The sequence below is a fragment of the Tamandua tetradactyla genome, chromosome 11, assembly GCF_023851605.1.
Source record: "Tamandua tetradactyla isolate mTamTet1 chromosome 11, mTamTet1.pri, whole genome shotgun sequence".
Lineage (NCBI taxonomy): Eukaryota > Metazoa > Chordata > Mammalia > Pilosa > Myrmecophagidae > Tamandua > Tamandua tetradactyla.
The window spans coordinates 55,286,943-55,303,031 of NC_135337.1; the positions used below are offsets into that span (position 1 = coordinate 55,286,943).

Consider the following 16,089-nt stretch of genomic DNA (forward strand, 5'->3'; position numbering starts at 1 on the left):
GAAGAGTGATTGGTGCTTGGGGACACCTCAGTTTCCACTAAGTCTGGTTGTTCGTGCTTTCTTGGATTCCTCTGAGATACCCCAGTGTCCTTAGAATAATCTCTTTTTATTTAAATTATTTTACATAAGTTTCTTTTCCTATTAACCAAAAGACTAGAAGTCATCAGCTGTATGTTAAGCACTTTAAATACATAATACATAATCATTTGTAATCATTTATACAATCTTACCACTTAGTTCTGTAGATAAGAAAACTAAGGTTCAGAAAAATAAACCAATTCACCCAAAGTTGAACAGCTATCAAATTGCAGATCTGAAATGTGAACACAAGACTGTCCAGCTCCAAAGATAATAGTTCTGATCCTATCCTAGTGGAACAGAATATAAGCATTATTGGAGATTACAGATCATGGACTTCTTTTAGAGAAGGCTTCATTAGGGGAAGGAGGACATGAGCAGGTTGTAAAAGATTAGTAGAATTGAAAGGCATGCAGAATATTTGAAGTGGTGATACAATGCTATTCAGATATAAATACATGTTGAAAATCATGATGATGGAAATCAGAACAACAAGCAAGACTGAGGAGATACTAAGTTCAGCAAAAGTGAAAGAGGCTTCATTTTGGAGGATGGTATGAAATCAAGTTACATATTAAACTCTCACAAATCCTGAATTCTTGGCCTTGGCATATTTAGCACTGCTAAATGATCACTAAATATTTTTGAGTCTTTAGTTGAGTATATAGTTGAATGTATCAGTGGACTTATTCCCAAAATTTAGAAATTGGAACTCTACACAAAGATATTATTTTAGATGGAAAAAAAGCTTACCTTCAGGTTATATTAAAGATGTAAATATTTCTATGTGTGCCCTGAAAGAAAATCTTACTTTCTATGGTCACAGACTTGAGATCTCTGAAAACCAAACACAGAGTCTCATTGTGTGAGTAGCAGATTTACAATGTAAGCTAAAATCTCCAACTGCCAGTTTAACTGCCATTAAAGTAAGGGCTTTGATTGGAAAACAATGAGATCCTGAAACTTGGGATGGGAAGATAGGATTTGATAATGATGACAACGGGACATGGAAACCCTGGATTCTGCTAAGTCTTTGCTAGATAGAGTGGTCATGGACTGTCCTGAAGAAACAGCCACTCCACCTCCAGCTTGCCCTGAGGAAAGAATTTCCCAGCTTCCAGTCCATGGAGAGAAGTCTGCCATCCAAACCCCACCTAAAGAGATTAACCCTTCAGTGCCTAACAGCCCTTGCTCCTCTGGAGTGATTAATCCTGTTTCACCAGATGAAATTGCTCAGGAACACCCTGAGGTAATTGGTTTAAAAGACACTTCTAATTCTTTTCATGACCCACCCTAAACACCTGTCTTTTCTTCAAGATCTATAACTAGACTAAAGGCCCAACAGGTCCCCAAAATGTGAGGTACACAGTGTGACCCATGAGGAGTTACAATATATTCCTAAAGAACTACATGAATTTTCCAATCTATATAGGCAGAAATTAGGGGAATGGACATTAAAGGTGTGGGATAATGGTGGAAGGAATATGAAATTGGATCAAGCTGAATTTGTTGATATGGACCCAATAGGCAGAACCTCTGCATTCAATTTATAGCTCAAGAGGTTAGAGAGGGCATTAACAGTTTGATGCTTGGCTGAAACATTGATCAAAAGGTGGCTAACATTACCTGAGGCCAAAATCCTAGAACTCCCCTGGTATATTGTAGAAGAAAGGTTCCAGAGGCTTAGAAAGACAGAAATATTAGAATGGATTTATCATGAAGACCTGCTCACACACCCCAGGAATGTCCAGAGAACACAGCTTTCACCAAGACTTTAAGGAATAAATTTGTGAGACCAGATCCATCATGCCTGAAGAGCTCTGTAGTTGCCCTTCTCTGTAGGTCAGATATTACTGTGTGAACTTCTGTCACTGAGCTAGTATCCTTAAACACAATGAGGATGATCAGATTCTAAGTTGGCAGAAGCCATGTGGCAACAGTTAATCTCCATACACAAGGTGGGTGGGACCACCATAATGGACAGCAGACTCAAAGCAACAGTCAAAATAAGCTGACTCACAGAGGCTTAGCCAATAAATCATGGGGTACCTAGAAGTAAAATAGATGGACAGTCTACATCATTCTTGTTTGTGCTATATAAGCAGAAGAGTTCTAGGTCTAGAGAACAGAAGTCTAACTTGAATTGCAAAAACATAGAGTCATGGCCCCTTAATCAATTCCCAGACTTGAGACAGTTTACAGATCCAAAGCCCCTTGAATAAGGGGAAGGCTGTATATCCTTGGGGATGGACCCTGTTAAACTGCCCAAAATTCACACCGTTAACCTTCTTCCCGGCCTTGAAGCAGGGTGACTGTGCATTGGGGAAAAGAAAATTATCAGCTGTTTGGAGGATTATTAGATATTAGCTCAGATGTGACACTGATTCCAGGATACACAAAATGTCACTCTGGTCCACTAGTCAGAGTAGAAGCTTATAGAGTTCAGATGACTGATGGTGTTTTAGCTTAGGTCCATCTCACAGTGGGTTCAGTGAGTAGTCCTTTCCCTGGTTCTGGAATGCATAACTGGAAAAGACATACTGAGCAACTGGCAGAATCCCCACATTGGTTCCCTGACTCTTGGAATGAGGGCTATTATGGTAGTAAAAACCAAGTTGAAGCCACTAGAACTGCCCCTAATTAGCAAATAGTGAGTCAAAAGCAATACTATATCCCTGGATAGATTGCAAAGATTAGTGCCACTCTTAAGGACTTGAGGGATGCAGGGGTAGTGATTCCCACCATGTCGCCATTCAACTCTCCTATTTGGCCTGTGTAGAAAACAAATGGATCATGGAGGATCAGAGTGGATTACCATAAACTTAACTGGGGGTTGACTCCAATTGCAGCTGCTATTCCAGATGTGATATCATTTTGAGCAAATCAACACATCTCCACATCCCTGGTAAATTACTATTGATTGGCAAATGTTTTTTTCCCAATAGCTCTCAGTAAGGACTATCAGAAACAGTTTGCATTTAGCTGGCAAGGCTAGCAGTATACCTTCACTGTCCTGCCTGAGGGGTATATCAACTCTCTAGCCCTATGTCACAGTCATGTCCTCAGGGACTTTTGTGAACATTTCTCCTTCCCACCAGACTTCACACTGGTCCACTATATTGATGATATCATGTTTGTTGGACCTAGTGAGAAAGAAATAGCAGCTATTCTAGACTTATTGATAAGGCATTTGTGTGTTGGGGGTGGGAGAAAAATCCAACAAAAAAACATGGGTCTTCCACCTCAGTGAAATTTCTAGGTGTCCAGTGGTGTGGGGCATGCCAAGATATCCCTTCTGTGTTGGTTTGCAAGCTGCCAGAATGTTATATACCAGAACTAGAACAGCTTTTAAAAAGGGGAGATATAATAAGTTAAAAGTTTATAGTTCTAAGCCTATGGAAATGTCCAAATTAAGGCACCAGCAAGAGGTTACCTTCATCAAGAAAGACTGATGAGTCTGGAACACAGCTGTCAGCAGGGAGGTCATGTGGCTGGCATCTTCTGGTCCTTTGCTCCTGGGCTCCATTGCTTTTAGTCTCTGTCCATGTAGAGATTCATCACTTTGCTTCTCTGGGGCTGACTTTCATGTCTTGGCTTCCCTTTCCTCTCTTCAGGTTCTGGCTTGCTTATCTCATGATGAATCTGCTGAGTTCCAAACATCTCCAGACATCTGTGTCTCTGTTCTCCAAGTGTTGACATCTGTATCAAATCTATTCTGAAGTTTCTGTCAGCTCTCTCTATGTTGGCTCTATTCCATCTGGTGTTTCTCCAAAATGTTTCTTCTTTTAAAGACTCTAGTAATTTAATCAAGATCCACTTAGAATGGGTGGTCGGTCTTGATTAAAAGACTTGGTTAGATCTCCATCTAATTAAAAATCCGCACCCACAATTGTGCGTGTCACATCCCGATAAAGATAATCTAATCAAAACTTTCCATCCTGAAATACTGAATCAGGATTAGAAGAAATGGCTTCCTCCACAAGATTGAATCAGGATTAAAACATGGCTTTTCTAGGGTATGTGATATTTTCAAATCTCCCTACCTTCTAAGGTAAAGGGTAACCTGTTGCATCTGACCCCTCTGACAACCAAAAGAGATGCACAATGCCTAGTTGACCTCTTTGAATTTTGGAGACAAGTATTCCTCATTTGGGTGTGCTATTACAGCCAATTTACTGAGTGACCAGAAAAGCTGCTAGTTTTGAGTGGGGACGGGAACAAGAGGAGGTTTGGTGACAAGTCCAGGCTGCTGTACAAGCTACTCTGCCACTTGGACCACATGATCCAGGAGATGCAATGGTACTGGAAGTATCAGTGGCAAATAGGGGATGTAGTGTCAAGCCTTTGGAAGGCTGCTATAGGAGAATTATAATGCAGACCCTTAGGATTTTGGAGCAAAGTGTTACCATCTCCTGCAGATAATTACTCTCTGTTTGAGAAACAGCTTTTGGCCTACTACTGGGCCTCAATAGAGACTGAATACTTAAGCAAGTTATCATGAGACCTAAGTTGCCTTTCATGAGCTGGGTGTTGTCTGACCCACTGAGCCATAAAATTGGGCGTGCACAGCAGCACTCCATCATAAAATGGAAATAGTATATAAGAGATAGGGCCAGAGCAGGTCCTGAAGGCACAAGTAAGTTACATGAGGAAGTAGCCCAAATGCCCATGGTTTGCACTTCTGCCACGTTACCTTCTCTTTCCCAGACAGCTATGGCCTCTTGAGGAATTCCTTAAAATCAGTTGAATGAGGAAGAGAAAACTTGGGCCTGGTTTACAAATGATTCTGCATGATATGCAGGGACCACTCAAACGTGGACAGTTGCAGCTACAACCCCATTCTGGGATGTCCTTAAAGGACAGCAGTGAGAGGAAATCCTCCCAAATGGGTGGAACTTCAAGCAGTGAACCTGGCTGTTCATTTTGCTTGGAAGGAGAACTTGCAAGAGATGCATTTGTATACTGACTCACGGGCTATTGCTAATGGTTTGACTGGATGGTCAGAGACTTGAAAGGAGCATGATAGGAAACTTGGTTTCAAAGAGGTCTGAGGAAAAGGTATGTGTATAGACCTTTCAGAGTGGGCAAAAAAACATGAAGATATTGATGTCCCATGTGTGCTCACCAGGGGGTGACTTCAACAGAGGAAGGTTTTAATAATCAAGTGGGTATGATTACCCATTCTGTGGATACAAGTCATCCTCTTTCCCCAACCACTCCTGCCATTGCCCAATGGGCTCATAAACAAAGTGGGTGGGCATGGTGGTAGGGATGGAGGTTATGCATGGGCTCAGCAACATGGACTTCCACTCCTTAAGGATAATCTGGCTATGGCCACTTGCTGAGGACCCAATCTGCCAGCAGCCTATATAACACCATTCTCCAAGGTGTTCAACTTACTACCTGGTGGCAGGTTGATTGCATTGAACCACTTTCATAATGGAAGGGGCAGTGATTTGTTCTGTTTTGGCATTTGGGCTACTTCCTCATGTAACTTACTTGTGCCTTCAGGACCTACTCTGGCCCTATCTCTTATATACTGTTTCCATTTTATGATGGAGTGCTGCTGTGCACACCCAATTTTATGGAATAGGCACATAGTCCGGATATGGGTTTGCCTTTCCTGCAAGCAATACTTCCACCAAAACTACCATCTGTGGTCTTATGGAATGCCTTATCCACCATCATCATGTTCCATAAAACATCACTTCTGATCAAGGAGCACAGCAAATGAAATGTGGGAATGGGCATGTTTCATGGAAGTTTCCAGTCTTACCATGTTCCCCATCATCCAGAGCCAGCTGGGTTGACAGAATGATGAATTTTCTTTTTGACGACCCAATTACAGCACCAACTAGGTGGCAAAACATTGTAGGGTTGGGTCAATGTTCTCCAGGAGGCTCTGTATTCTCTGAATCACTGTCCACTCTATGGTGCTGTTTCTCCTATAGCCAGGATTCATGGTTCCAGGAGTCACGGTGGAAATGGAAGTGGCACCACTTAGTATTATACCTACTGATCCACTAGAAAAATTTTGCTTCCAGTCCCTGAAACCTTAAGCTCTGCTGAGCTACAGGTCCTAGTTCCAAAAGGAGGAGTGTTCCTACCAGGAGATATAACAATGATTCCATTGAACTGGCCACTTTGGGCTTCTCATGTCTCTGAATCAACAGGCAAGGATGGAGACTAATTTACTGGTTAGGGAAATTGATCCTGACTATCAAAAGGAAATAGGACTGCAACTACACAATGGAAGTAAAGAAGAGTTTTCCTGGAATACAAGATCCCCTAGGGCATCTCTTAGTACTACCATGCCCTGTGATTAAAGTCAATGGAAAAATGCAACAACCCAATCCAGGCAGGACTACTGATGGCCAGAAACTTCAGGAATGAAGGTTTAGGTCACCCCACCTGGCAAAGAACCATGACCAGCTGAAGTGCTTGCTGAGGGTAAAGGGAACATGGAATAGGTAGTAGAAGAAGGTAGTAATAAATATGAACTATGACCATATGATCAGTTACAGAAACAAGGACTGTGATGGTATGAATACTTTCTCCTTGTTTTATTATGTGCATATTTGCATTTGTACGTAAAGAAAATATCTTGTTTTCTTCTTATATGACATAAGTTGCATTGTTCATGTTATAGTATTTAAGTTGTAGCATATCAAGTTTAAGAGTGAATGTTACCTAAGGACTTGTACTCTATTCTGGAGACGGTGCATTTCTGATTGTATGCAGAACAGTTGAGTATTGTTATGTGAAACATGTCTGCTGTTGTATTTTATTTTGAAATTAAGCATGTTTTAAGGTGATGTGTATAGGTAGCAAGTTGACAAGGGATGGACTGTGATGGTGATGGCCAGTTAATGGTGCCTAGTTGTCTAATCAGGCAAGCACTGGCCTAACCATTACTGCAAGGGTATTTTGTGGCTGTTTGATAAACCAGATGGCTGGTTTATTAAATCATCTGTCAGCTAACTGCATCTATTGCTGATTACATGTACTATCAACTAAGTGCATGTCTTCTGCAATGAGAGAATCGAATCAGTTGGATTTGAGCCAATCAGCTGAAGACTTTTAAGGGAAAAGAGAGAATTTACATTTCTCCTTTAGCCAGAGAACCTCTCCTGGGGAATTTTTCGAGACCCTTCATTGGAGTTGCCAGCTTACCTGCCTGCCCTAAGGACTTTGGACACATTTCCGTGGTTGCATGAAACACTTTAATAAATCTTATATTTACAGATAACTCCTGTTGGTTCTGTTCGTCTTGAGAACCATAAATACACTACTGGAATAAAAAATTATTTAAAATCCGTAGAACTTCACAAATAGTGAATACTAAGTTAAAGCACAGACTATGGTTCATGGTACAGGTATAAAAAATGTCCTTTCATCTATTTTAACAAATGTATTACACCAATGCAGGGTGTTAATAGTTGGGTGGTATATGGGGTATCCTGTATTTTATACGTGATTGCTCCATAAACCCGTAACTTCTCAAATAATGAAAAAAAAAAAGTCTGCCTCAAGACTTTCACAAGAATTTACAGCCTCCCAGCTTCGCCTAGGGACTCAAAGTTTTTGGCCTGCAGCCTCCCCTACAGAGTTTAGACTTGCTAGCATCCATGGCTGTGTGAGCCAATTCCTCATAATAAATGATAGATAGATAGATAGATAGATAGATAGATAGATAGATAGATAGATAGATAGATACATACATACATACATACATACATACATACATACATACATAAACACACACACACATATTCTGCTGGTTCTGTTTCTCTGAAGAAACCTAAGTTATACAAGTAGCATACTACCAAGAGTTTTATGCAGCTTTTTTAAAATTTAATATTACATTTCTAAAACTCATCTATATTGTAATTTATTCGTTTTCACAGCTGTATTCTAGTGGGTGTTCTTCATAATACTCACTAATCCATATACCTCTTTTTACTTCTGATTTTGCCATTTCTCTCTTCTTTTCTTGAACAGTCTCAACAGAGGTTTGTCAATTTTATTGGTTGCATTTAAAAAAGTACTTTGGGCTTTGCTGATCTTTTATATTTATATTTATTTTTCATATCATTAATTTCTGCCTTCTTGCTAGTATTGTTGAGTTATCTGTTATTGGTCTATCATTCTTATATGAGTAATTTGTTCTTCCTCTATGGCTGCTTATAAAATATTCTTTGTAATTTTGTTGTGCTCAATTTTGCTAGGATCTGACTTGATTTGTTTTTTCATGGTTTTTTTCTGTTTCAATTTAATTTGGCTTTCTAAATCCAGAGATTGGCATATTTAATCATTTCTGGGAGATTTTCAGGTGTTATCCAATTTTATTTATTTTCTCCTTCCAAAATACAAATTGGATATTTGTTAGACTATTTTTCATGGTTGAAATTTCTTAGGTAGCCCCTTGATCTGTGTCTCCTCAAGTTCATACCCTGTGTGATCTCCTATCTCTGAGTGTAGGAGAATCCTGTGATTTGCTTCTTAATGACATAATATAGTAAAGATGATGGCATGTAGGTGATTATGTTTATATGATTACATGATTATCCTGCATACTTGGCAATTTTATCCAGTCTCAAATCTAAATGCCTATGATGAAGACTCCCAAATTTATATTTCCAGTCCAGACTTCTCTCCTGAACCTCAGCCTCAAACAGCCAGCTCTCCAGTTGATATTTTCACTTGGGTGTCTGTATTTGTCAGGGTTCTCTAGAAACATAGAACAGAAGATATCTGCAAATATGAAATTTATGAAGAGTCTTATGCAACCATAGGGATGCAAGAGTCCAAAATTCATAGGGAAGGCCATAACGTTGGCAACTCCAATGAAATTCCTCAAAAAAATCTACAGGAGAGGCTGGCTGACGAAGAAGTAGTGAAAATTCTCTCTTCTCCCTTAAAAATCTTCAACCGATTGAACTAAACCCAGCTGATCGGACTGTCATTGCAGAATTACAAGCACTTAGTTGCTTGTAAGTGTAATTAGCTACAGTTGCAATCAACTGACAGATAATTTAATAAACCAGCCTTTTGGTTTATCAATCAGTCACAAAATATTCTTGCAGTAATGATTAGGCCAGTACTTGCCTGATCAAACAACTAGTCACTATCACCTGACCAAGTCGACACCTAAACCTAACCATCACTATCTATCAGGCATCTCAGCTTTAACACATCAATACTGAATTCATTAACTCAACATCAGACATGATGTTATTCCTATTTAATTCTATATTGCTTGCTTTATGAACTCTTGAGATTTCAACCTCTGGGCACAACTTACTTATCACTAAGTACAGAAAAAGAATGTCCTAGATGTTCTTAAACAAAATCTAATTTGACAAGATGATGACAGCTATATGAATATTAGAATTTTGAATTGCTTGCATGACTGAGAAATTAGATCTAGGAACTCCCCAAATTATCAAATTGTGAGCTATTTGAAATTGCTAGAAATACATTTTAAAATGGTACTAACCTACTTTAACACATATATATGTATTTTTCTTAGACGTTTATACCACCTGTTATTTGCTTTATCTAAGAATAGATGAATATTTCATTTCACCTAAAGGAGTCATTAAATCACAAAGTCTAAAGTGGAAAGATTTGCTTTGATTTGGTTTTGATTCTTTTCAAAAAAAGTATAACACTATGCTACTTCCCCATATCTGAATTTAAAACTGCAAGAATACAAGAGAAGCCCAAGGTCTTTAAACTCTTATTCAACTTCAAATTCAACAGGTAGTATTCCCAAACTTAACAAAAGCATTCTAAGCCTTCTAAAAGAAGAACATGCAACCACCAGCTTCACTTACAAGATGCTCTCTGAAGGAGATGAAAGCAAAGGAAACATTTCAAATAAGTAAAATATAGTAACAAATGTTTGCTAATAAAGAACTTTAGTGTGTTCTTTCTTTCTACAGTCTGTACCTTTTGTTGTTCACAGCACACATAACATCAAGTGTCAGCTTCAGACATTAGAGCAATGTCCATGCTTTTCTACTTCCTTGTTTCTAGTAGTTAGTCTTTTTTTTCCCCCATAAAACCCCATTTAAGAGAGTTGACCCAAATCATTGTATATATGGTGTGCTGGTTTGAATCGGTTGTGTACCCCAGAAAAGCCAAGTTCTTTAATCCTCATTCAATATTGCTGGGTGTATTCCTTTTGATTGTCTCCATGGAGTCATGATCCACCCAATTGTGGATGGTAACTTTTGGTTAAATGATTTCCATGGAGATGTGTCTCTACCCATTCAAAATGGGGTTGATTACTGGAGCCCTTGAAGAGGGAACCATTTTTGAAAAAGCTTTAGAGCAGGAAAGCCAACAGAGCCCACACAGCCAGAGTCCTTTGGAGATGAAAGAAAATATCCCTGGGGAAGTCATTGAAGAAGCTGGGAGAGAAAGCTAGCAGATGTCGCCATTTGCCTTTTCGGTTGACAGAAGTGTTCTGGACCCATTGGCCTTTCTTGAATCAAGGTATCTTTCCCTGGATGCCTTAGTTTGGACATTTTCATGGCCTTAGATCTGCAAACTTGCAATTTATTAAATTCCCCCTTTCTAAAAGCCATTCCTTTTCTTGTATATTGCATTCTGGCAGCTTTTGAAAACTAAAACATATGGGTTGTAGTCATTCAATGATGGGCCTTTGTATTCCTCAAAAGAGATTTGAGACTAAAGTCATGTTTAACTTTGCAAAGTTTACTTAATATTGAAGGAATGCATTTCAAAAGAAACTCTTTATGAGCATAAAAGAGAAGAGCACGAATTTTATGCATTGAGGTCAAGATCATTTAAATAAAATTTGAAAGGTAAAGTTCCTTAATTCAAAATCAAAACAACTTAAGCTAAACACTGTGATTTTCACTTTTCATCACCTGGCAGTGCACATCTTGAAGAGTATGATGCTGCATTGATAATTTCATTGGAGGCATTTTCTCCTTCCTGAAACTTTTCTTAACCTGCCCATATAAGTAAATCTACCTTGACCACAGAAATAAATTTTGTGGGCATATTGGATTGTCAATCAATAGTAAATTTTTTGCCAATTTATGACTTAAAATCTATTTCAACTGTATCCCCAAACTCTATATTTCACCTGAATTTCTTCATTTCTATTCATTTGCTTTCTAAGATTTATTGGTTTTTATTTTTACAGAGGATTTTGTTTTGTATTATTTACTGTCACATAGTATTTGAAAGAACCTCAACATTAATGTATAACCCTAAAGCACATATGACATTGGGGCTGGGAGTGTTGTGGAAAGGTGGGGAGTTCATGACCAATCTCACACATATTTTCATATGCATGTCTCTGATGTCCACAAAGTACTATTTAGGTAAGTAACTGGGTTTGAACCAGCTGGAAAGGATAGGATAAAGTTAAATAGAGCTAATCCTTGTGAAACAAATTTCTTACAAGAACATAAATCATAGGCAGAGATTTATGAACCAAACAACAGATGGTTTCCAGACAGAAAAAAAGCAATCCCTTGAGCAATTAGATCTTTATTCCCTTTAGGAAATGTGGCTTCTTGTTTCAAACATATTCCCTGGGGGCATTTTCTTTCTTCATCTCCAAAAGTCCCTGGCTCTGTGGGCTCTGAAGCTTTTTCCAAAATGGTTCCCTCTTAAAGGATTTCAGTAAGCAGTCCCACCTTGCATGGGTGGAGATACATCTCCATGGAAACCACCTAATCAAAAAGGTCCCACCCACAATTGGGTGGAGCACATCTCCATGGAAACAATTTAATCAAAAGATCCCACTAAGCAGTATTGAATGAGGATTAAATATGACTTTTCTGGAGTACACAACCATTTCAAATAGCATAATTAAACATTTCAGGAATTTCACAAAATCTCATTAGGAAATTGAGGCCACTTTGCTATGTTTCAAACAGTGATTGAAACTGCTCTTTCAAAGAAATTAATATTTTTAAAATTCTAGTGTCTTTTCCTTCAGAAACATCATTTAGATTGCTTACACTTTTTAATTACTAATAAAACAATTTCCTTCTCCCTCAGAATTTCTATACCTACCTCAAATAACAATAGTTTGTTTGTTTTTTTAATTTTAGTTGACCAATGCAGGAATAACTTTTGTATTCGGGCTATGCTTTGCATACAAAAGGTAAGTAATTGGTGAGAAAATAGATGCGTTGTATGTATGATCATATTTTGGTTTTTCAGATTGTAATGTTATTATAATATGATATGCTTTCTTTTATAACTCTCTAATTTTATTTATTTATTCATGGAACTAAAATCCTTTAACTTATACTGGATGTTTCTCCTCTCACAGTCTTCTACAGAGTTAAGTTGTTATCAGTTTTAAGGTTTGTTGAGTGCCAGAAATGGGCTCTAGAAAATTCAACCTGACCCCTGAACTTTGAGCATTTACAATAGGAGGTCACTTATCTCAGCACCATATCTATGTGAAACAGAGCTGAAAGCTAAAAGCAAAAAAAAATTAAAAAACCCAAAAAGTTCCTTGGGGTATGTTTCAGTTTGCTAAAGCTGCCAAAATGCAATATGCCAGAGATGGGTTGGCTTTTACAATGGGAATTTATTAACTTACAATTTACAGTTCTTAGACCTTGAAAATGCCCATCTCAAGGCATCAGCTGGGGAGTGCTGGCATCTGGTGCACCTCTGTCACATGGCAATGCAACGTGGCAACATCTGCTGGTTCTTCCCTCCTGGATTTCATTGCTTCCAGCTTCTGGCTTTAGAAGCTCCCTCTCTGTGTTTCTCTGGTGCTCCTCTTTGTGAGCTTCTCTTAATTTCATCTCTTAGCTTCTTTGTGTTATATCCTCTTATACAGGGTTCCAGTAAGATTCACCCTGAATGAGATGGGTCACATCCCAGTTGAAATAATCTAACCAAAAGTTCCCACCTACAGTAGGTCTGCATCCTAAAGAATGGATTTAAAAAGCATGGCCTTTTCTGGGGGGGTATAAAACAGCTTCAAATAACTATAGGGTACAATCTCTTTGAGAATGCCAAAATTGACGCTGCAATCCCATGACCCATGCACTAGGTCATTGTTCTCTAGTTATAGGAGCTACTCAGACATTAACAATATGCGTAATTCTATTCAACTTGCCTCATTCCCCCCCCACCATCCTCCTTTCATACTTCCTCCCCACGGTATCCACTTAAGGTATTTCAGTTTTACCTTCTTACATATCTCTGCATCTGCAGGGCCCCTACCTAAAGATCAAGTCTTTATTTCATTTCTCCTGAAATATGGTAAGTACCTCTTCAATAGCTCCAATCTCAACTCCCCTTTAGATATCATTCTCCAAGGCAGTTATGCTATAAAGCAAATCAGTCATATTGCTCTCCATCTTAAAAGTCCTTAATAGTTTCCCAATTACCTACAGGACTGAGTAAGAGCTCCTTAGCATGGCACATATTCTTTGGCCCGTGCTACCTACAGACAAAGTGAAGGAAAGTAATAAGGGGGCCGAGACCCACCCATAAGACTTGTTTACAAGTGTTGCCTGAGTCAGAGATGAGATGAGCTCTGGCTTTGCTTAGAGTTCTACTCTGGTATGTGGCCTTCAGAGAACTCCTGGCTGTCTGTTCCTCTCTGGCTCTTGAGGTGAAGAATCAGCAGGTTTAGGAAAAGTTGTTCTTCCTTGGCCTAGCAAAGTCCTAGCATTAAAGATCCCGACAGTGTTTATACTCTTCAAAGTATAAACTTCTTTCTATTAAGTATAAATTTGTGATTTTTTTTTCAGCCTTCAAAATCCAAAAATGTTCACTTCTTTACTAGAAAAACCATTACAGTATTTTTAAAATGGTATTCCAATATATGACAACTGGCACCTTGTTGAGGTTTGTTTATGCTTTTCTTGATCATTTATTGGAAATGTTTTAAAATATTTTACTACATAGAGTTTAATAAAGACAATTTTCAACATGACAGCAAAGAACATTTAAAAATACAGAAACAGGGTGGTGAGGCAGGGGCTCAATGACAGAATTCTCACCTGCCATGCCCGAGACCCAGGTTCGATTCCCGGAGCCTGCCCATGCAAAAACAAAAAAAAAGTACAGAAACAATTTGAATCAAGGTTTAAGCACATAAAATCATTTGAGGATATAATTTTAACCAAATCATGCCATGCTATTTTTCTTCAAAATAAAAATGCAATATTATCCCCTCTATTCTTTTTATTCGTTATTTTTGTCATGTTTCTGAGGCAGACGTCTTTATATTAAGTATGGATTTTTCATAAACTGCAAAACAGATGAAGGAGGGATAGCTATGGCACTTCGTCTTCTTGCAGAGCACATACAGGGACAGCTTGAAGGTACTCAGTAAGCTGCGGGTAAATTTAGAACTTAGGGATTGGCAAAGGTATCAGCAGTGTCATAAATTTTATGGCGATTCTGCTTATGAGTAAAATAAAGGTTAGACTCTCCTTTTAAGTAAGGCAGAAGGACCCAAATTATGGCTCCCATAGTTGTACCTTCCACTGGGAGTTTTCTCTCCTTTTTGCAGTCTGGCCCAGGATGAACTTTCCGGCACCCTTCAAGTATAACCACCACGTAATACAATAGCCATATCACTCATTAAAAACAGACATGCATTACGCTTACAAAATCACAGGGGCGTGTTCCCTTACAAACAGTAGGAACATTCAGCCTTCTCTATCAAGACGCTTAAATAACAGACCAAAAGTGGTTCAACAATAGGGGTTATCACATTATATAAAAGCCGTCTGGGAGTAGAAAGTTTCAGGCAGAGACTGGCAGTTTCTTGAAGAATATGGGGGGGGGGGGGGGTGCTGGGCTCGGGCAGGTGCGTTCAGGCTGCAGGGACCCCGGGACCCCGCCCGAGTCAACCCGCCTCGCCCATCGGTCGCTGGCGCTCGAGGGGGAGAACGCCCCTATGGAAAGAAAACAGAAGCAGGAGAGCAACATTCGCAGGTTTTGATGGGGTTCTCTATCACAGTTCATATCCTAAAGGGGCAAAACAAAAGTGATGGTCAGTACTTCTGAAATTCTAGGAAGAGCTTCAGGCACGTGGTGTTGATGAGTTACTCAAGAAGGGTGTACAGGAGCTTACTGGGAAGTCCGGGATCAGGATACAATGTCTCTTTGCTGTGTGACCTCGAAAAGCTCTCTGCATCCAAGGATTCCACTGTGCATCAGAAACGAAAGTGTTTTGCCTCTGTCTTGGAGAAATACTTCCAGTTCCAAGAAGAGGGCGAGGGATGAGAGAACAGGGCAGTTATCCGTGATAGGGATGATGGACCAGGTACGTTGAATCGAAAAAACAACAGAGTCACGATGGTCTTCAGCACGGTGTCTCAAGATGACAACGATGTGGTCATTGGAAAGGTATTTATGCAGGAGTTCAAGGAAGGGTGCAGAGTAGCCCCACAGCCCCGCAGCCCCACAGGTCCTCTTCAGCCATGGGGAGCTGTCCCTGGAGCTGAAAGTTGCAGCTGTGGGCGACAGCATGGGTTACAATACTTTCCTGCTGTTCCCCTGCCACACCAACGCCAGTGCCCTGATCCACTCGTTTCGAGACCACCTGCGCTGCCACATCAAGTGCTCTAAGGCCTGCATTCACACACGTGTGCGGGCAAAGATGTCTGACTTCCTTAAGCTGCTGAGCCATGCCATGCCCGGATGCTGAGAAAAAAAGAAATGAAAGCAATCACCTGGCAGACGTTTGTATCCTGCCAACTCTTGCGCACAGAAGGAGGAAGTAGTTGGCAGCTGAAGGCTGGAACACTTGCTACTGAATAATGGAAGCTTTTAATGGTGCATCTCTTCAGGTACTTACCGCATTCTTCATTTTGGTTCCAGTCTGTACACATTTGGAAAATGATCTGCAGAAACTAGCTGTGTTTGCAAGGACTTCATAGTTCCCAAGAATTAAAAAAATAATACAAAGAATAATTGCACTTGATCAACTTAATTCTTTTTCTTTATCTTCCCTCCCTCACTTGCCTTCCCTTCTACCCT

The 16,089-nt window shown here is 39.5% G+C and overlaps 1 pseudogene; it reads left to right on the forward strand.

Moving 5' to 3' along the window:
• The first annotated feature begins 1,084 nt into the window (after nucleotides 1-1,084).
• LOC143649129 (actin-related protein 2/3 complex subunit 2 pseudogene) lies at nucleotides 1,085-15,870 on the forward strand (annotated as a pseudogene).
• Nucleotides 15,871-16,089: the final 219 nt, after the last annotated feature.